At 39.1% G+C, this 23,317-nt stretch overlaps 1 long non-coding RNA gene across 1 annotated transcript in view; it reads right to left on the bottom strand.

The window, feature by feature from the left end:
- 8030451A03Rik overlaps positions 1–23,317 on the bottom strand; it is a 163,826-nt gene that overhangs the window by 60,511 nt on the left and 79,998 nt on the right. Inside the window, exon 5 of the long non-coding RNA XR_881356.2 lies at positions 8,575–8,680. This is a non-coding gene — a long non-coding RNA (RIKEN cDNA 8030451A03 gene). The remainder of the gene's footprint in view (positions 1–8,574; positions 8,681–23,317) is intronic.

Raw genomic sequence — 23,317 nt, 5'->3', positions numbered from 1 at the left:
AGAGAAAGGAGTAGGAAAATTATGTTTTATGTATAATTTATATTTTAATATAAAAAAATAAATCATAATACAAAGGTGTTAATCTCCTTGGGCCTCCAAATGGGTTTAGATGATAGAGGCCCCTAGGCTTGTCTGAACGGAACCTCTGATTCACTGGCTGAGTCATTTCATGACTCATGGTTTGTTGCTCTGTTTCCCGCACCATATGAGGTCCAAAGACACAAGCTTCTCAAGACTAATGTGTCTATCCCACATAAACAAATAAAGTTTCATCTCAAACCCTGTCTTCAAAGAACTACAAGTTAATATTAAATGGAAAATTAAACAGTGTATGATAGCAGTAATACAAAAGAGTAGCTGCCATGTTTGATACAGGTTTAGAATATCAGCAACTTGGAAAAGGTGACAATATAATTTCATGATCCAAAAATTAACGTAAATCATTAAGAACAGTTCAAATATTGATAACAAAAATTATTGTGGTCCCACCCATAAGATGTACATTTTTGGATCCAGTTTTAGCTTTCACAAACATAATACATATAATAATATAAAAAAATCATTCACTGACTAAAAGCTCATAAGTTGTGTGCTCTCACCTTAGCCAAAAATTCCTATCTGGCAGGTATTTAATAAAAGAAAGTTCTCATGTGATTTTTTTTCCACCAAATTCCTTAAAATCTATGAGAGAACATTCTATTTTATAACAGAGAGCATGTTGATGTTCAAAGGAGTTGAGTACCTGAGAATCCAAGAAAATTTGAGGACCTGGAATGAAGCTAAACATGATTTGCTCTTAGCCAAACATTTTTTTCTATTTGCCTCTACTGAAAACCAGGATGTAATTCTTAGTGTCTGGAGACAAAAATTTAACTGTGTATTTTTAAAACAGTTTGTCTCAAATAGTACGTCAAAGGAACATTTGAATATGAGTGTACAGACACATCCCAGGCAGTAGAAAGACAATGAGCTTGAAGTGTCTGAAGGAGAAATAAAGATGAATTTTGTGATAGCTTTTTACTCAGTGCTCCAAATATCCAAGTCACACTGATTCTTTGTGTGCTAAATGCACATCTGTGCTTGTTTATTGCCATTGACAAGTGAGGTCTCTTATTATTGTCCCTGTCTTTAGTCCATTCTGCCACTGGCCCCTGAATAAATGATGGTCTACATCTGTCAAGAACCTCACAGCTGGTTATGTGCTGAACCAATGCTGAATGACAGTAAGACTTTCTTAGAAGTCTGGCCACCCACCTCCATATCTGGTATAACTTTTGTCCAAAAAATGTATTAGAAAAGATACAAATGGTGAAATCCATCTTTTTACCTCCTGAAAAGCCACATCCTGCCAAGATGCTCTTGGCTTTGAATCCAAACCCTTCCCTCAGTCTCCCCTCCTGGACCAGGTGGAGATGAAGTCAGACTCTGGCTCCCACAGTGCATCCCTTACAAGTCATCCCAGCCACAGTTCTCCCACATCAAGGGATGTGGGAGGCTGATCACTGGAAGAAGGGGGAAAGGAAGAATAGACTAGAAAGAACAGAAAAAAGATAGCACAGACAGTCAAACCCTCCATAGCTCTTTGTAAATGACAGTACTGTGTGTCCATCTCTGGATGATTACATGGAGGAGTGTACTCTGCAAGAGCCATTAGTTCACTCAGAAAGAGCCATGTGACCTATTTTGACCAAGGATGGAGCAGAAGTGATAAGTGCTATGTGGTTGTCTGTTCTCTGTGCCATCTGCCCAGGTTCCAGACTGAGGCTTTTCATTCACTTTGGCTCCCAGGCTGAGACAGTCACAACCTAACCACACAGCTAAATTGCACAATGGAGAAATAAACCTGTGGTCACCCACTGACAGTTAAGTAACATTTGTTACCCAAGTTTAAGTTTAAACTGTCCGATAACCTCCCTGAGATAGATTCTTCCCTCCACCCCTCTCTCATGTGTATACATGAGTTTCCTTCCCTGTTTTCATCTCTCTCTGGATTTCTTCTTTTTTGAAAAAAAAAAACACCTATATGTAACATGCACCATAGCATATTGAACACATATCTACTGTCAGACCTCAAGCTTGATCTGTGCCTTCATTTTCTCCAGCAGGGAGGTCGTGCTTAACAAATAAATGCCTGCTGAGATGAAACTTGATTTGTTTATTCTTTCAGTGAATGTTTTCTGTTATTCCTCTTTGAGCATGACAGGACATACTTGGAAGGAATAAAGAAAGAAAACAAATACAAATGCTAACTTCATAATTCTCCCAGAGCATAGTTCTTCCACTCACGTGGAAGGTGATCGCTGACATGGATAACACTAAAACACATACTTTGTGCCATTCTCCCTTCCACACTCTCTGTATAGAAGCTCAAGAGGGAACCAAGAGGACTCACATGATTTGATCCAGGGGAATAAACAGAAGCAAGTATTCATTTAGTAGTCTCATAGAGAAACTCCTGATATTCTGATAAAATGGACTACAGATGGTGTAGCCTAACTCTTCCTTCAGTATCTTCATGCAAATGAGATGTGCAGACCCACAGCTATTAACATGAAATGGTTCTGTTATTAACAAATATAAAAGAATAGACAAAGAAAAAGAAATCAAGATGGCGGCTTTGGCATTGGGGTCATACTTGACAAATGAGTCCAGTTTCCTTTGTAGTTCCCACCATAAAATGATAAAATAAAATGAAAAACAGATTGGCAGTGATAACCAAAAAAAAAAAAAAAAAAAGAAAAGAAAAATGGGTTGTTTAGTTTTGGAACATCAACTTTTACCATCTTCTTTTATTATCTAACTCCTCTTTGTCCTTTAAGACATGGGTCATTCCTTACATTCATCCTTAAACCTCACTCTGATCATAAAAGTAAGATTCCCTTCAGCCACATCAATAAAGCAAATGACATTTATTTTCTATAAATGGCTCATTACATTATGCCCATACTTCCTAAATTCTGGCATATGCTCTGTTGAGATATTTGATTTTCAAAGATATATGGTAGCTATTCAATTAGATCTGTATTTGTGTACATTTTAAGCTTTAAAATGGGGGTGAATGTAAACATCCATCATGTAGAATTTCAGCCACAGATCTTCTGGATCTAGCATGTATTTCATTCTGTTGGATATCTTCACACCCAAGACACTCCATAAGAATAATTTGTAGTTGAATAACACTGGCAATTTTCTAAAATAATTTCACCAAAAGTCACCTGCTATCTCCCATTCTTCACCTTGGCATTGAATTTGAACTAGACATTTGCCTTGCTTGGCTTCTGTGAAGGCCTTTTGCATATCTGAACTGTCCTTATCCCAGTAAGCCCTCTCCTACCCAAGAGCTGGGACATCCAGGAAGCCAATGCATATTTCATTGTATGAAAGGATCTAAGAGAGCCAGACCTGGGTTTAAAGCCCAACCATACAGATGTTGAATGAAGAAAGAAGGGGCGCATAGTCTCTGAAGAATGGAAACTGAAATAGTACCTACTTTATAGGACCATGAAGGTTGGTCAAACCAACACACACAACATGCATAGCACATTAGCTGCCATGTTCACAAAGAAAAATACAAAAACAGAAAACAAACAAACAAAGCCATGAGCTGTCACTATAAAGCTAATCAAGAAAGAAGCAAATTGGTTGATCCCTCCATCAAAGCCCGTACTCACTGTGAAATTTCGCAAAGTATAAACAGTGTTTTGGCAACCCAGAATAGAAATGAGGGATTATAAAAGGCATAATGTGGATGAAAATTAGGTAAGTCAAAATTCAAATCTGAAAGTCAGTTTGTTACCTCGTGGAACATGTCTCTGTTGGATAATCAAGTAACTCCATTTGGAGAAATAATTGTCCCACAGACTGGAACCAAAAGTGACTCACAGGAAATGGGGGCGGACTCTACATTGCCGTCAAGAGCACTTCCTGGTCACACTATGAGGTTTTCCCTGGGATGAGCTCACAGGAGGACTAAGAATTTGCTGCCTACCACAGACAAGCTGAACAGCTGCAGTTCATTTTCAATTCCTGTCAAGGAAGTTGGATGAAAGAACTGGGGTAGGAATTTAGGATGTGACATTGAGAGATGCCGTGTTCACTAGGGGGCCATGGAAACCAATTTGGTACAGATTCATTCTTGATTCCCAGGATGAAACATGAGGTAGGAATTCCTCGCTATGAAGACAGAGATAAGCCAATCCAGAAAAGCATTCCTTCTCTTTCAATTTGGAGCTGGTGATGAGACACCTGGGCTGTGTCTGACATATGACTGGGTTCTTGCTATCTCCAGCTAACTTTCCAGGTACGTTTTTATAAGTGTGTCTGCCTTCTCTGGTCTTTACTTGGTACCAGTTCTAACAGGAATGAATTTGGGCTACTCTCAGGCTCACTCAGGACTTAAATGCATCGTCATAAAGAAAAATAAGTGACTACTATTAGGGCTTTAAGGAATCCAATGAATGATATTCCTTTCTCCTTCTACCCTCAAAGTTAGAATATACTATGAAAGTTGAAATTAGAGTTACATTTAAACAAAAATAAGTAAATTGTCAGTATCATTAGAAAAAAAATTTTTTTGTAAAATCATGACTTTATAGTGCTGCACCTGAAACTAGTGTATAAAAACACCTTGCAACAGAGTATCCTTTCCAATCTATATCTCTATTCCAACCACATGGAAGGAAGCAGATCAGAACCCAGCTTCTCCTAAAGCTGATTCAGAAAAGAGAGGTGGGCCAGCTAGACAATGCTTATACAGCTTAAGTCAGACCAGAACCAACTGGTAATGCTCAGATGGCTGAGTCTGTCCAGAGTGTCCTATTCAGTAAGCCTGGGTTGGGTCTCAAAGTCTGCATTTCTAATCCATAGGCTGGTTATAGCAACTCTGACGACCCTAGAAACATGAAAGACTTCTTCACAGCTAATCAAACAGCTCAGTAACTTCCCTGCTAACTAAATCACTCCTTTCATGTTGGGGGCTAGGGTAAGGGTGGGAGCACAGAAAAAGATCAAAAAGCTCCAAAACCTGGAGGGACTTAGAAGGGACATCTAGCCTACATCCCTTCAAGAAGAGTGAGAGATGGGTGTACACGCCCAGCCGCCAGCAGCTATAACATTTTTCATGGGACTTGCTTAGTCATAAATTACTTACTGATTTATTGGAGAAAATCTTTTTTAAAAGGATTTTAATTGTGCTTCACTGTCTCAACTGTAGCAATACAAGCAATAGTTTCCAAAAATAGGCATTTAGTCCTTCCAATTAAAACAAAGCTTGCTCGTTTTCAATATTTCTGCCTATGATAAAAAGAATAAGGGAACCATGGAGATCAGTCTTAGCTTTATGATACAAGCAATATCACCATGGGACTTACACATGAGATCCTGTTTTAAGTGAATCTCAACAGTTATTAAAGAACACCAATAAGATTAAGGATGGAGCTCAATTAGTAGAGTGTTTCCCTAAGCTATGGGTTCACTCCACAGTACCATAAACCACTCCCAGTATGGTGGCTCAATCCTTTAATGCTAGCACTCTGAAGGTAAAGACAAGAAGACTGGAAATTCAAGGTTATCCTCATCAGTATAGTAGGTATTGAGGATAACCTGTGTTACATGAGACCCTGTCTCAAAATATAAGGAAATAGGGGAAGGAAAGGAGAGAGAGAGGGAGGGAGGGAGGGAGGGAGGGAGGGAGGGAGGGAGGGAGGGAGGGAGGGAGGGAGGGAGGGAGGGGGGAGGGAGGGAGGGAAGAAATTCTTACCTCCTGGTACAGTTACTATTTCTTCTTAAGAAGGAGCACAATAGATGTTACATTTTAGGATTATAATCCATCTGTTTTTGCTTTTCTTTTCCCTAAGTAACCTTAGGCATGCCACATTGTCTCTCTGAATATCTTACTTCACCTCTAACTCACAGATGATATAGTATCTGTAAACAGCTTAAAGGTCTGTGCCCCTTCACCTTTCTCTGAAGAGCCTTGCACACTTTCTATTTCTTCAGGCACCTGAATGTTCTTCGTGCCTGTTGATTGAGAGCCCTTAGAATCAAGAACTGCATCTTACTTATATGGTAGAAAAGAAGAGGGAAACCGTGGATGCTTAGAGGCAGAATGCTAGTGAAATGATGAGTGTCAACTTGGTCTTCTTTTCAGCTTCTATTGATTTTATTAAAGGAGAAGTTAAGAATTCCTCTCACCCCAAGACTGGAGTTGAAATCTTAATGCTATGCAGGCAGATGGAAAGAATTTAAACGTTCCTCCAGCTTAGGAATTCTCTCAAGGTTGAAAAAGCTAGTCAAACTGTGTCACCATCAAACACTTTTTAAAAAGTAATTCCCATAATGCATCTAACAAGAGAGCACTGTTTCTCTGTCTTCTAAAGAAATATCTAAGAGGATGAATAAGGTCAAGAGGAAACATCAGACATAACTGGAATGAAAATAGAATATATCAAGGATCACTTTAAAACTCATTATTCAGCCAAGAGTGGGAGATGATTGAGACTTAACATTTGATGTCCCTAGGCGGGAGCTAGCTATTGGATCTACTCAGGACAACAAACAACAGCAGCTATGAAAAGTCAAGTCGAAAAATGGATAAGAATACAGTGGTGATCTCGAGAGACAAGTGTAAAGATGCAACTTGCAAAACGTTATAGATATAACGGGCAGGAAATGAAGGATCAGAGTGGTTCAAGCAGGAAGATGATTCACACAAATGCAGTGTCAGCCAGGACCAATGAACATAGCCCATTTCAGTGAGTATAACTGCAAGAACCAGAAACATGGGCTCTAGGTTAACCTGAGTGAGCAGAAGCATAGGAGAGGGGTGGGATAGGCAGAAACCTGATGATAAAGAAGTGACAAGTGAAGGAGGTACAATGAGATGGTTAATATAGACTTTGGGGTAAGTTTAATAGAGCCTGGAGCTCTGTATGTGATCAGAAACAGGAAAATGAAAAAGAAAAATTCAGAGGAAATGGAGACACATAGTTACAGGGGTGAGAAGAAATTGTCATGCAGGGTCTAGCAGGTTTCTGGGTAAGGGTCTTTCAGGTACAGGAATAGTTATGTCTTATTCCAGAATGCATATTCATGAATTCAGACACAAGCCTGGAGGAAACAGCTCACAGGAAGCTCTCTTTTCCTTCTGGACATACTCTTTGTAGCTTTGGCACATTTTCTGTTCAGTCTAAATATTTACGAAGACAGCTTTGCTTGGAGTTGGATGCACCCCTGCCTTGACAGGATATTAGCAACAATGATGAAGGATTGGAGAGATGATGATGACTGTGGCTGTGTGGTAGAGAGGGTAGGAATGCTGAGGCCAGGGGTGAAGGGGACTCCATTGTCTACAAAGGTGACTGGATGGAATCAGATTTGAGACCAGGAATACACACTTCATAACTCGTCGTAGCATCTCCAGATGTGCAATCAGAATAGTTTGCACCCAGCTTAGTTTTCCTCTGGGCTTTGATGTCACAGGATTGCCAGTGATGCTGACCAAGGAGAAAATGGGGAAGCTTTCCTCCATTTCACACCAAAAAAATGCTCAGATGCAGTGTGTGACCTGCTCTCTTTTACGTTTCTTTCTTCATTGGTTACCTTGGAATCCCTTGAATACTCTATCCAGACATACTTCAGTAAATTTGTAATTGTCTCTGTGTATGTCTGTACACCATGTGCATTATACATGCCCATAGAAGCCAGGAAATGGCACTAAATCCTCTAGAATTAGAGTTACAGATGGTTGTAAGCCACTATGTAGGTGCTGAAACTCAAACATGGCTCTTCTAGAAGAGCATCAAGTGCTCCTAACAGTTTAGCCATGTCCTCAGCCCATGTGCTGCAATCATTTGAATTATACACACTAGTTTCTGATTTAAGACATTGGGTCAATATTTCTTTCCACTGAGAGAACAGTATCAGAAAAGTTCTTTGTCGTCTTCTTTAGTTTTCTGATCCGAAGTCATTCCCTAAAGTAGGCTTCCTTGGACACTCTTTTGTAAATAAATCCTCAGCCAAATATGGTGCATATCTGAAATCCTAGCATTTAGGAGGCTAAAGTAGGATTGTGAGTTCCAGGAAGAACAAAATAAATACAGCAAGAGCTTCTACCCCCTTCTTCTCATTCTCCCTCTTCTTCTAACTCTCCTTCCCCCCCCTCTCACATGCCCATCCACCACAAAGCAAATCCCCAGCTTCATTCCACTTTCTAGATCTTTTCTTCACTATATGCTCCATCACTAATACTACTTTGAATAAGTTTCTGTTTAGTTATGAATACTGTACCTCTCAAATACAGTGAGAACTGCTTCTGATTTCCACGTGCAACAGCTAAAGGAGTATCTGACACAAAGCAGGTACTACTAGTTGACTAGATTAATTACTTCTCCTCAGAAGTGTATATCAGCCCTCTGGCTTTGAACGATACCTTGGTCTCTGGCACTATACCTCCTGAGAGTCTGTGACATCTGACTTTATTCTAAACTAAAATAAACTGGGTTCCATGTCTCTAGCTTGTAGATGAGTTCCCATAGTTCACAACCCAGGACTGTTCTATGTTTGCATTCCTCATACCTCAGATCACACTGTTGTATGAACTGACTGTAGAAGTCAAATTCTGATAGCCAGGAAATCAAGAGTTGATTGCAAGGTGGATTACTAGGAGATAGAATTTATTCTTCTGGAAAAGAAAAGAGAAAGTGTTATAACACATTACATTTTTATTTGTTTTGAAGATTTATATATCAGAACAGTTTGCATAATTATCTTCCTCCCATGCTCCAACTTGTCTTATGTTATCCTTACTTCTCAATTTCACGATTTCTTCTTTTTTAACTGTAATTTATAACCACAGGTACACACACTATTGAGTCCATGTAGTGTTATTGGGATGCACATGTATTTAGTGCTAACTACTTCAGATTGAATAACCCATCAAGGAGGTTATTCCTAGAGAAAACTCGTTCCTCCTCTCTCAGCAGCTATTGGTTTCCTGTAGTTCTTCAAATGGAGGTACAGCTTTGCTTTTGATCAACCAGTAAAATGAACTTGGTATCTACTCAGAGTGACAGACCTAATTGGGGATATTGCAAACTCTTTTCAGCCAAGTTCTATTCTGGGACTAGCCTTTGTATGTGCTTCTCTTGGTCCATTCCAAATAGTACAACAACAGTTCTTATTACAGTGGGATGCTTAAAATTTCTTCCAAGCTTCATGCACCAGGATTCTACACACGTAGATGTAGATAATGCAATGGAGGAGAAAAGTGTATACATGGAATATCCCTGTTCTTCAGAAAGACAACTGTGTGAGTTAGGGTCACATACAGTTGAATTTCCACCTATAACTTAAATTTAAATAGCTTCAGAAAATCTCCCCAGCTATGAAAGACCCTATAAGATATTAATAATAATTCCTTGTCATATGCTTAGAAAGAATTCCTCCCTCATGTGTCTCATGGCTGGTCTTTTCAGCCAAGCCAACTCAAGCTTTAGAAAATTATCTTACAAACACCACCCTAGCAATGTGGGCATCTCAAATGCTGCTGCTGCTTCAGCCGCCCTTAACACAGGAGTGGACAGCCTCTCGCTCTAGGCTGAAGTTTTCCAGTACTCTGCTTTGGTGTCTCTGAGCAAAGATGTGTGTCATCCAGGAAGTCTCTCAAGCCTTTTCTTTTGCTAGAATTCCACAGTAAACATTCTTAGAGATGACTTACTGCCTGTCACAACTTTCTCTTGCTGCCTTTCCAGAAAGAATTCCTACAGAATGAGGTCAGTCACTTACTCACCATGATTTCCATTTTTTTCACCCCATTTGGTCTTTCTGATCAGATGCTGAGCAACTGTTGCCAACTGCATCAATGGGTCACTTCCAACAGCTGTGAGAGCAACATCATCCAGCAGTCTGAGACAAAGCCCAGAAGATCACAGGATGAAGCATGGACTCCAAATCTAATCAGAGGGCCAATGGGGAAATTTCAATCTGGTAGATCCTATAATTGTGTGGTGGAGTACTTGAAAATTTAGATGTGATTCAAAAAGATTTTCAAGTAGATAGTATGCAAAGGTCAATCCAATCCCACTGTCTTGATTAGGGTTTTACTGCTATGAACAGACAAAATGACCAAGGTAACTTATACGGATAACATTTGATTGGGGCTAGCTTACAGGTTCAGAAGCTAAGTCCATAGCAAGTTCAAGGCCAGCCTAAGCTATGTGAGAGGTTGTCCCAAAAAATACATAACATGAAGAGTCCCTGTGACATTATTTAAGTTAATTTTACTTGTCTGTTGGACAGACCATTTCTATGTGCCAAGAATAGCTATTAAACAGCCAACATTAGCCATACATTTGGTACATATCTGTCAACATGATTATTTCACCCTTTTTCTTCAGAAGCTGACAGAAGAAAAAAGTGGATAAAGGTATAGCTGGCTACAGTAGTACATGACAAATGTCATGAAACAAAGAGTCATCCAAGAACACATAAGAGTACTAATTTTGTGTGGGAGGGAGATGTCTTGGAGATTGGATGTCCTGTTTGGACTGGAATCATGAGAAAGTTAGAGAAAGAGTTGGAAGTTGTGTAGGGTAAAAGTGTAAAGAACATATTTAACCATGGGAGAAGAGCGCAGGCAGGAGCACAGGAGATCTCGAAATGAGGTGATCATCAGTAACCGGGAAAAAGACCAGCAATGATGGCACACAAGAGAGAAGCACAATCAGCGGACAGAGAAGTGTGCAAGACACGTGCCTCAGCCAACCAGTGCAATGAACCATGAGCTCTTTGAGGATGGGGTTTTATGTGACCTGCCAGTACCTTCTTCACATCCATCGCTGTGTCCACCATAGAGGAAATAGCAGTCATAGGCCAAATGAGGGCATGCATAATAGTCATCCAGTAAATAGCAATTCCATTAGGGAAACCCTTTCCTTGCTTTCTAACTTTTTCATTTTTTAAGAGTCAGGATGGGACGGGGGAGGGGGGGAACTAGCTGCAACTACAGATGGATATTTCCATCCCCAAATACTACAAATGCCACCTCTTTGGGGCTTATTATGCCCAAATGGCAGTCTGTTTGGGATCTTTCTAGAATCAATTGCTTCCAATTTTCAGTTTTCTGATTTCAGATTGAAGACATGTGTTTGGTGTTGCACAGATGATAGGGGAACAAGCGGATTCCAGAGAGGCATCAAGCTGAGTCCAAGTGATAAGAGAAATGCCTGGGGGAAGGCATAGCAACAAAACATTTTAAAGTTCTCAAAGTGCATAAATCATCCTGTAACCATGCTGTCCTGATTCGAAACCCAAAATAGAAAAAGAAAGCTCTTCTGTGCTAACATTTCATCATAACCAGCAGCCCAATGCTCAGGGGAGCCAGTGTTTGTGAATCTTTGAGTTGGGATCTGGAAGGACTGACGCAGAACATTACTATGCAGCCAGTTCTCAGGGAAGAAAAAAAAAATCTCAGCATGGAGTGCGGGCTTCCAGAATCCTTGTGGTAACTTCTCATTTCAGTTGAATTGCACAGAAGAGACGAGCCTTCCTGGGGGGTTGGCCAACAATAGAAAGAAACAACTAAAGGATAGACTCATACCAGGCGTGATGCCAAACCCCAAGCTAGTTCTTGAGCTGTCTAGGCTGTAAGGGAGGCTGTCTCTCAGCCATGGTGCAGCACACTCCATGTCTGTGATGGTATGAGGTCATTGAGACCACAGTCCTGACCAGCATATGCACTGGGACAGGAAAAAGAGAAATTCTTCAGCAATATTGGCATAAATTCAAACATTGTTCCAATCTAAGGTATGGATTCATCAAGCTGAGCTTCAAAATTCCTACTTCAGATTAAAAAGTACAAGAAAAAAATTGCTGTCATAAGAACTAAGAAAAATTATTCATGTAAAATAATCTGTAGGCACAACATAACCATGTTAAATTTTAGTCTCCAGTCCTACTTTTTCTTGATATAAAATTAAAATTCTTTTAGATTTTTCCTTATTATTCTGTTCAAAGAGCTCTAAATGTGAACAAATGTACAAATCTTAGCTATACTGACTCTAACCAGATAAATGAAAAGTTATACATACTAGTAATTTGGAGGTTTGTTTCTTTGGACTAGGGACAGAATGTATGCATCTGTTGGTTGTATCATGTTTACCTTGGCATGTCAATGATCAGTCTTCATGTTTAAAAAATGTTCCAATATTTTAGACTTTGAATAATCAAGAGTCCTGTTCATCTATGAGATAAGATTGGAATACACCAAGCCAAAATGAAAATCCCAGATCAACCCATTATCAGATGAATGGGTCTAGATGTACTGCTTGCTCTGTGACTCTCAATGTTCTTAGCCATAAATGAATACAATATTTATTTATTTCAGGTTATGCATCAAGTACACAGGCTTGAAATTGCATAACACAGGAGTTGCTCATCAACGTCATTCATTCTGCAATGCACATCAACCCCATCCAAGGTACCAGGAGATATTCTAAAGACATATGATGAATCATGAACTAAAGAATATCACTATATTGTGGAGCCCGTGTCTTCTACAAGAGACAAGCAATTGATCAATAAGCAAAAATAACTGTCTCTCTAGTGAAACAAGTGTGAAGAAAATGAACTGAGCAATGGGATGAACAGTACTTATACACAGTGCAACTAGACAGTTGCATAAGCTTCTTTCCCCTGGTTTATTCATTTTACTTTACTTTGGAGTCCCAAACCCACTGAGCATGGACCTCCAGTAAAGATGAGTAAGGAGTTATACTCTGTTAAATTGAGTCATCTGACAAACTTTGAATGACATTGAGAATAGCATAACAACAGTACATGTTTATCAAACAGGATGGACAAAAAAATGGGTGTTGCTTTGGAGACTCTTGGAAAAGAATAGCTACGTTGTCTCCAAGCTTGTCACAGTTGAAACTACAGAGGAGAGTCTTGGGGAATAAGATGTCTTCCCCAAAGAGGGCAATCCTCAACAATGCAAGCTTTGTGGCAGAAGTACATTGCTGACCTTGTTCTGAGCTTGGTCCAAGCTGAGGAAGAGAGGAGAATGGCCAGCTGTGAAAAGATCAATTTGCTTCCAATCTACTATTCTTATAGTCAGAGAGGCTGGCTCCCTAGAGTGGCTGTGTCTGTCAGGGATATATGCCAAGTAGGGCACAGATTGAAGTTCCCTGTTCCCACTGTAGTGAGAGCATTCAGCCTTGAGTGGAGTCTGTTCCCCAGCTATAATGCTTTGTGGAGACCCATATTGAGATAGCCAAGAAGGAGACTTCAAGTCTAAGTCTAATTCAAAGCTAGAACTATCCAAACTCTTCATTCATTCATATCTGAAAAGTACCCAGTGTTGACCAGATGTGGGAAAGCAGGCATTCCCATATATCACAGCAAAGAGTATAAATTAGCATGACCTCTGCAGAGACCCAGTTGGCAGAATCCATGGAAACTGAATGTGTATAGTTCTTTTGTTGCAACCAGCCCTCTTCTAGAAATTTATTCTTCAGAAAAGTTCTCAGAGATGCCCAAAGGTGAAAGTTCAGGGAATATGTTTATTACAGTATCATTTATGATAGTGTAGGTCTAGGATAGCTGAACATTATATGTTGTAAATTAAATTTTGAGGTACATGCAGATGTATATAAAAAGACAAAAATAAAAGGGAGATAGATAGTATTATTTCTTATGCATGGGGAATTCCACTTATATTGAAAAAGTGTGTCATTCTATTTGTGTGCATATCTTACTCTTCTCTGCTTAATACTTGTGTGTTTTCACGCATATCTCAAGGTTTCTGATACCGAAATGACAAGAGTATGACATAGACCCCTGGAGATATGCAAGATTCTAGGACTGAATGGAAATCACAGATATATATGAAAGGATGAAGCCCACAAGCCCCTGTCTGCTCTTCTCTCTAAATCTGTGTTCTTAAACTAGAGTGAGGTATAAGCAATAGACAGATGTGTACAAAGTTGCTTACATGTCTTGTGGGTTTTCCTGCCCTTTATTTGATAGGCAGTAAGACCATGCTGAGCATTATCCATCTTTCACTAGTTTCATAAAATGGATGGCCCATTTCCTCTATTCATCAAATATTACAGAGAACAAATGCAAAGAAAGTCGATATGCCCCCAAAAGAAATAATAGTTCATATTTTCACGACAAACAAAAAAAATTTACAAAACTATTTGCTCCTTCCAAACTCTAAAACATCCCCAAATTTTCCATTTTCAAATATTACAATGTTTATTAAATATCTAAGCTCACAATGTACACCAAATGTTGAAGGACAAAAGAAAAGTAATTCTATCCATCCCACCACTGGTTTGCTGTAGAATTGTGGTCAAGCTTTCTGCTCACACTGGGAATGCTTCCCTGGCTGTCCTGATGATAAGGACTACATGTCCTTCAGGCAGCTAAGGTTAACAAATGGAGAGCACTGAGCATTCCTTTTAGCTTCCCGTGATAGGCATAACTAATTGATCACTGCATTTCCAATCAGTCTAACATGAGTCCTCTAAATCCTTCATGACACAGAACTCTAAGCAGTCACTAACAATTCAAGTTGACATAAAAAACAACCCTTAATTTCTTTCTCCAGATTAGGTGAGATCTGAAGTTCATTTCTTGGTATTCCAAGAATTCAACTCAACTGTACTGTAACTTATTTATAAAGACCATCTAGATCATTAAAATACAGAGTGTTGTAACCTGGTTCTGAAGTTTAGAGACTGGTCTATGTAAGTCCATTTGAACATGGCTTCTAGCTACTCACAAATCTATTTGTATATTGTCTATCTGGGTGAAGTAATCTTTTTTCTTCTATTAGATATTTTCTTTATTTACATTTCAAAAATTATCCCCTCTCCAGGTCTCCCCTCTGGAAACCCCCTATACCATCTCCCTCCCCCTGCCTCTATGAGGGCATCCCCCCCACCCCCCGGCCCTGCCTTCCTACCCTGACATTCCCCTACACTAGGGCATCAAACTTCCTGGGAGAAGTAATTTAACCACAGAAAATTTCAAAGTGTGGTGCTGTACTGATGTACTCTCAAATGTGGGCCCAGTTGAGAGAATTTCAAGAGAATCTTCTTCATTTACATTTACACTCTGTAAGGTTAGAACATATTTTCATAATTTTTTTTCTCCTCTGACAAAATAAAGCCAACTCTCTCATTTATCTTGAGTTGCCTTGGGGTGAAAAACACAAATAAAGATAGAATGTAAACCTCTATTAAAATTTTGAGAAAGAGAATGAATGTTATACAACCTGCGAACAGATTATTTTGCAAGTCAGATGACTGCCAAGCTCTTGTTACTATGAAAATGATGTGAAAACTAATTAAAATATCAGTGGAGAAACCATTAGGATGTGTATGAAATATGTAACAATTGTTGTAGAGTATAGCCAGCCTGCTGTGCTGCTTAACCTTCCCTATGTAGCTGCATTTGGGTACCCATTAAGTCCCTGAAGGTTCACAATACAGAGAAATGATACCTATTTGAGATAGAAATACCAGCTTACCATAATTTAATTATCACATATTTACATGTACCAAGTTATTGTCCCAGACCTCATCAATGTATTTAAATATGTGTTAATTTAAAACATTTTAAGTAGAAACTGACAGAAAACATTTTTCATGAAAATTAATTAATAAAATATAACATCCCACTTAATTTTTGAAATGAGCAGAAGATGGTTTTTATAATCATCTACCCCATGTGATTTTCAGACCATGACAAGCAAATTATAATCTTGTTTTAACAAAGATTCCTCTTACCCATTGACTTATTTTTGTGGATAGATTTTGTTTTTCAGTGCTTACACACACACACACACACACACACACACACACACACACACACACAAGAAAGACTAGAACTCAATTACCATAAAACAATAACAGTCACTATATTCAATTCTAGTGTATTGTCTACACTTAAAAACCCAAACATTTTATTCAGAGAAGCATTACCAAAATAAATTTATGTTTCATTGCTATTTATCAAAAATTAATAAATGTACAGTAGGTTAGCTAATTGGGTACAACTAGCAATTCTTTTGAAGACTCAGTCTAGAAGAAATTATTTTCTATTTGAATGTAATACTTACCATTACAGATGCATTGATATTGACTTATAAATATGTTTTGTTTCAGTGGAATACATTAAAATGATCAGTGAAAGAACATCAAATATGAAAGTATGCTGTATTAGCACAAGCCCCTGTGGACATAAAGGGATACTTAAGGGGAAAAAATAAGCTTAACGTTTTTAATTGCTAAGAAAGATATATTCATATATTTCTCTTTATTTATTTTTTTTTCAAATAAATCATGATAGTAGAAAGGATTGAGACTGATCTCCATAATCTTCATGAGAAAGTGATAAGGCATGGTAGGGGTAGAGATGATGGAGACAGTAATCCCTGGGGAAGCCAGCTTAACCATCTTGGTAAGAATCCAGTGAGAGATCCTATTTCTGAAATTTGTTTTTAAATGGTGGGAGGTGCTCTAGAGGATTGGTACTTGTGGTTTCACTCTTGCCTCCATCACACACATGTGCTTGTGTGTGAGTATATGCACACAAATGATCCCACTCAGATACCAACACATACAGACACACACATATGTATGTGTGTGTATGTGTGTATGTGTGTGTGTGTGTGTATATATATATATATATATATATATATATATATATATATATAATCTATAGCAGTTTTTCTGGAGAATACAACAGAGAATTCCACAGTTCCAAAAGAGATCCTTTCCTTCGTTGATCATTTTCTGGAACATTCCAGATAGATTTAGATTGCTGAATAGCTATGAAGATAAGAATTGAGAAAACAAAGAGAAAAAGAAACAACAACTATCATCTATTTGCTATTCCTCCCATTTTGAGGAGAATTTACTTATGTGTTTATTCGTTCTGAAACCCTTTTCTGACCACTGGCCCCATTTTAAGTTCTAGGCTGGAATTGGAAGCTACCACGACCAGGAAAACATAGGCCCTACCTTTGAGTTCTAATCATGGGTTATTAAAATTGAAAAATATTTCATAAAAAATGACTAAGATATCCTGAAGTAAGTGGTACATTAGAAAAATCTATTAAGGTGCTAGCAGTAAGAGAGAATGGTGATCAGTTCACTTGAGCAGGATCTTTGTTAGGAAGCAAGAAAGTCAGTAATACATTCTAGTATAGAGACATATATGGTTTGAGATTTTTATGAATAAAAGGTCTAGCATGGATCAAGAAGACAATAGAATCAGCACAAAGTAAGTAGAGATAGGAATTACAGCTAAGGAAATAAGGTGACCATAGATTGCAAAGGATCTTGAAAGCTGTCGTCCTCTATTCAAGCTATTACTAGGTACCAGAGGCTCGATGGCTTACACAGCAGAAAATAATTTTTCAGTATTATGGAAGCTGAGAAATCCAAGACCAAGGCATCAGTTGAATCAGTGTCTAGTGAAGGTCCATATTCTAGTTCTTAGATTGTATCTCTTAGCTTTGTCCCCACAATGGGACACACAAAGAGACAGCTCCCTTGAGCCATTTTTGTAAGAGTTGCTACTTCTGTCTGTGAAGCCTCAGGTCTCATATCCTAATCATCTCCCAAAGAATCAAACTCCCAAAACCATCAAACAGGCAATTATTTCCAAGTCTGGAATACAGATAGACATTTGGACTATAGCAAAACCTTTGCCCAGCCATTTATAATTTGAATTTGACTTTTTGAGAAAAATGAATAAGTAAAACAATATAAGAACCTTAAGATGATAATTAATGAGACTGAAGACATGATTAAAACACACTAGCACTAGCTACAAATGGATTAACCTCCTCAGAAGAATAGGTCTATGAATTCACAAAGTACAAACATCCATGAAGACCATATATTTTAAAGAGGAAGAAATTAATCAAAATAGGCACAAAATATTCACTTTTAATCAATATTTTTCAGATATCTGCTCCTTTACATAAAAGTGTATACAATTGGTGTTTTCCAAGCAATTTGTCAAGTAGGAATTAAACTTCCTACTTTTTATAGATACCAAAGCATAGATGGCTTGAGTAGTTCACCTAAGTTCAGAAAATAGAATGAAGAGAATTCAATAATTGATTAACCAGAGCAAACCAGACAGCATGTTTTTAGCCACAATTCTGTCTCTCTGTAGCTAGTGTGATTACTATCATCCTTCTTGAACTCAAGAATTAAATTAAATCAAACCAAATCAATTCAAATCAAAAGTGTGGGTAGACAGCTCCTAGACCTTGTCTACATGTGTCTCAATCTCAAGTAAAAGTGGACTATGTATAGGAGCCCACAAGTCCCATCTAGAGAAGAATGAAGTGCCAACATGGTCTTTCTCTGTAGCCAGACCCACAGAGGAGCCCTTGGGCCAGGAATAGGGATCTACTCCTCAGTTGAGACTACTGAAGTACCTTCACTTTTTCTTTATACCCTCCACTCATCTTAGTGAATGGCATCACAATTATAACCTCACAGAGAACATTCTCAAAACTTCTACCCTGCCGCAAGCCAACATTCATGAGAGACTACAGTGGCCCGCATCAGTGTCCTTGATTTTAAGCTCACCCTTACTTTTCATTCTGTTCCACTGCATCCATTGCAGGTAGAATGATTTTTCTAAAGCATGAAGCTACCCTTATTCATGATGCTGACACCTTGGAATGGTGTCTTAATCTATTCCTAGCAAAGAGTTCATGATCCTTCCCATGCCACCTGCCAGGGTAGTGTGTATCACCAGTGAGAGCTCCAACACTCCTCTATAATCCAAGGTCATGACTCCAATGCAGAATGTTCCTTGGACTTTGGGCATTATTTGCTTTCTTCTCTTTGACACTAAATTATGCTTAAGTTTATGCTTCTCTAACAATATCTTCCCACATTTAAGCCACCACTGGTTCCTACACACTCTATTTTCTTTGTCATAATACTTATCACATTAGTTTACAACTGTCATGTGTGCTTGTCTATCTTCTCTTCTGAGCCATTGGCACCATGGTTCATCTAAGTCCCTCACTTCTGAGCACAATGTTCAACACATAGCACATAATAGGAGGGTGTGCATTAAGTAAATATAAATATATAAATCTCATTATTACTGTTGAGTGACTATTATATACTTCTCTAAAAGATGCAGAATTCATTTGCAGAATGGTAAAAACCAAAGTTCAATGAATTTTACCATTGCTACTAACTCACTAGGCCCACTCAGTTTTCCTCTCCTGAAAAATGATAAAGATGTCTTCACAACACCACTGGGATCACATTCCTTTCAGCAGAAAAATCAATGCCTCTAACTCATAAGGACTAACAAATGCTCCCTGAAATCTTTAAACATCTAAGCAGGCATCCTAACCATAGATGAAAAAGTTGAATTTTTCATATTCAACTTTCCAAAATAAAGGACTGTATTCTAAACTGTGGAAAAGAAGAGTTTAGATAGTGTTTCCTTGAGGGAAATTCTTCCAGTAGTGTAGGCAAAAGACTATAGAATAGAAACCATTCTCATGTTTTCCTTTTGTTCCGAAAAGGAAGAGTTAGATTTTCACATGAAAAGGCTGTGTTTCATAAGCTGTGCCATCAAGAAAAGCTCTATCATGTTCTCTAAATGTCAAAAGAGGAGAGAAATGGAGGCAGAAAGTGGAATAGCCCAGATGCCTTAGATGTGCCCACACAATGACACACATCTATTTGGGAGCAATGTCTTGCAAATACAACCCTGGAATATTCTATAACATCAGCAAAATTCTATCATAGTGATACACAGAAAAATGTACATTCCTTATATTGGGATACATGCTGAGAACAAGAACCCGGTATATTTAAATTTCTGATTCCTAGGATACATACACCATTGCTAAATTTTTCTAGTACATTTTTCTATTATAAAATAAAACTTGGATGGATAGTGTACTACTTGAGCCAGAAAAAAAGAAAAAAAGGAAGCAAAAGATTTCAGTGAAAGTTACCCTATTCCTACTGTAATTGGTAGAACATAAGACAAGAAAGAGACTTTTTTTGGTCCTCCAGGTGCTCAAAACCTACAATCTGCCATTGACTCAATTTTAATATGGGGCCATTAACATCTGTTCATTGTCTTTTAAAGAAGATTCAGTGAATTCCAACATATAAAACAATTATCTCAGTACCTGACACATAAAAGCTTGTAATAAAAGTTTTTCTACTCATTTTTATAATCACATGAGAGGATGCATATGGAAGCTATTATATAGGATCCAGGCACAGTGGGGTAATCAAGGAGTAGAACTACAAATAAAGCATTTGGAGTCGAAGATTGAGGAATGATTTAAAGAGCAGGTGACGGTTAGGTTGCACACCGGAAGGGGAGGTTGCATTTCAGACAGCACGAGAAGGCTTTCTTCCCAGAATTGTAAACTACTAAAATGCATCACTGGAGTGTGGAAAGAAGCACTTCCTGGCTCCACTCACTGTTACTGTGTCATTTGTTAACATTATCAAATCTCTTCCATGTGGCTCTGCTTCCTAGCCAAAAATAGATTACAAAGGAGCAACTGCCGTTCTAGTGCCCGCTGCATCATTTTCCCATCCCCGTCACTGCTCTCAGAAACTAATAGGTAGAGGGCACCAAGCCTTCAAAGAACAACAATGCCACAATCCAAACTTCTCTGAAAATTAGAGACAGTCATCAGTCTCCTTGGGGATAGAAGAAGGAAAGACATAGTTGTACTGGAGAGTCCTTGGCCAATGAGAGAATGGCTGAGAAGTTTTCAGTGCCCATTTGGCATTCACTGTAGCTGCTGAAGATTAGAACTGGTAGCAGAGATCATATGTGGAGTACAACTTTGAGAAGAAGATGGTAGTGGAATTCTTTTACATATTGGTAAAAGATGTCACCAATGATGCCAAAATCACTACAAAAGGGCAACAATTTCTCATCAGGCCCAACTATGGGTAGTTACACAAAGCAATGCTCTCTGAAAATTTCCCAATATGACATTGTCATCTGGAGAAGGTTCAAAATGCCGCATGAATGCAAGTTACTCCCTATGAAATGTCATAAGCTTCTGTGTCACCTGAGTTCTGAACACGGCTCCTGATTTTCTCCCATGCCTGCCTGTCTTTGGACACTCTAGAACGCCCTCCAGGGCATCCTTCCCAAACTGTTTTTGCTTTGAGCATTTCTGCAACTTATACAGAGGTAAACCAGATAATCCTTGTCACAGCGGAGGGTCAGTTTGGGTGACTCCTACCTCCTATCTCTCTTGGCTCTAGGACTTCTTCTGGATTATTAGAGAGTTATCCCATTTTACACGCTTAACCAAGATTGTGAAGAGTAATTACAGCTAGTGTAGGTTCCTGGTACCTAGCTTTAGAACCATAAGCAGAAAGTGACAGCCTCGGGTATGTAATCAGGCAGTCATGTACAGATACTTAGGTGCCATGGAAGACCTTTGAAACTAACTTGTATTTGCTAAAGTTAGATGCCAAGAGGACTCACAGAGGGGTAGTAGCATGCCTGCAGCTGGGAGCTCTGGGGTTATTTATGTTTTCTACAGATTAGTTCTCTCCTCAGCAGAAAAGAAGGAAACGACCTTGTAAGAGGCATCTTATGAAGTATTAAAAACTAGATCTGGAAGGGAGTGAGACTCAAGCTGGAAAGCTAGTTCTTCTACTGGAAGCTACCCTCTCCTTAGTTAAGCCTACTTCACTGGACTGCCATGATATCGACTCTGGAATTTTAGCAGTCTATAGCTGCTGCTTGTGGGTTGCAGAAGAGATGCAATACTAGATGTATTATAGCTGCTCAGAGTTTTAAGATCCAGTGTTAGCCTGTATAAACCACATTAAATTACATTTCTGTTGTCCCCTTCTGAATGTATATCTGAAAACATCATCTCCAGTGTGCTATCAGAATGTGGGGCACGTGAGTGGTGACTAGGTCATGAGGGCAGGTCTTTTGTGAATGGGATTAGAACCCCTGTCATTGAAGCCTCAAGGAATGTATTGGCTCCTTTGGCCACTGTGAAAGCAAGTGAAGAGGTGATTGTGTGAACCAGGAAATGGGGTCCTCAACAGACCCTCTATCAGCATTTAGATCTTGAACTCTGTAACCGCCAAAAGTTTTTTAAAAAAAAAAAATCTTTTTTCCAAAAGCTATCAAGACCCTGATATTCTCTTGTCGCAAAAAGCATTAAGATACACATGCCATACGACTCCATGGAGATTGCTATCATTTGTATACTTCATTTAGAAAGTTGCTGAATATTCATTACCTCTAGCGATAAGAACAAAGAAGCATGAACTCCAGGCTCTGCTCTCAACACAGGATCTAGGCATCCTTTTTGCTTTGCGTGTTTCTCAGCCTCTTTCCTTAGGATAGAAAACTACAAACAAGCCTTGCCCAGTGGCCAATCCACATCCTGGAAGGTAAAGAGCCAACCCAGATCACTCCAGTCAAAGTGAGCAGCTCAGCACCAGAGCCCTTGGCCATGTAACCCGATCTGGCTGTAGGGAGAGTGACTAAGTGAAACTCCATCTGCTCCGAGGTCTCCCTGAGCTCCCAGGAGGGACCTGAGCAGGATATGAGGAGGCGGTGGTGGTGAGGTGAGGGGTCTGCACGGAAATGGCGAGATCTTTGGACAGAGAATGTCTCGCCACAGCAGGCGTGGGTCTCCCCAGCATGACATCATCCTGGCACTCAGTCCTGCTCTAATCTCTGTACGCTGCTCCTTTCTTGGAAGCCGAGAACTGAAAGTGTACCTATGTGCATGTGGATGTGAAGGTCATTCGTGTAGGTGCACATCCATACATGCATGGTGTACATGCAAGTGCACATTATGTCATGACAGAGAGTATAGGCCAGGGTTGCAAGATCTTGGCACTATGAACTTTTTTTTTTCAGCTGGGAAAGTGAATGAGGCTGTTCTGTTAATTGTAGGTGGACATCAGCAACTCTGATCCATCCATTCTATTTGGTAGTGGCACCTCTGTTCACTCCTACCTATTACAGATTAAAACATTTCCAGTTCACTCTGAGTTCTCCTTGTGTGGGTGATAAAAATCATAGCCAGTTAAGAATCCCCAGAGTGGGACAAATTAGAATACCTTCTTATCAAAAGATCAGGGGAAATTTTGAAGACACAGTGAGTCTACAGTTTCTTATACTATTTTAGACATAAATTAAAAAACAGAGCAGGGGCAGGGCAGACAAGGTAGTTCCTGGAATCTCAGCCCTGGGGAAACTGAGGCAAGAAGAGTGCCAAAATGTTTGATGTCAGCCTGCTTTC

This window comes from Mus musculus, chromosome 4 (genome assembly GCF_000001635.26).
Source record: "Mus musculus strain C57BL/6J chromosome 4, GRCm38.p6 C57BL/6J".
In the NCBI taxonomy this organism is placed as follows: Eukaryota; Metazoa; Chordata; class Mammalia; order Rodentia; family Muridae; genus Mus; species Mus musculus.
This window is presented reverse-complemented; position numbering and strand designations above follow the sequence as displayed.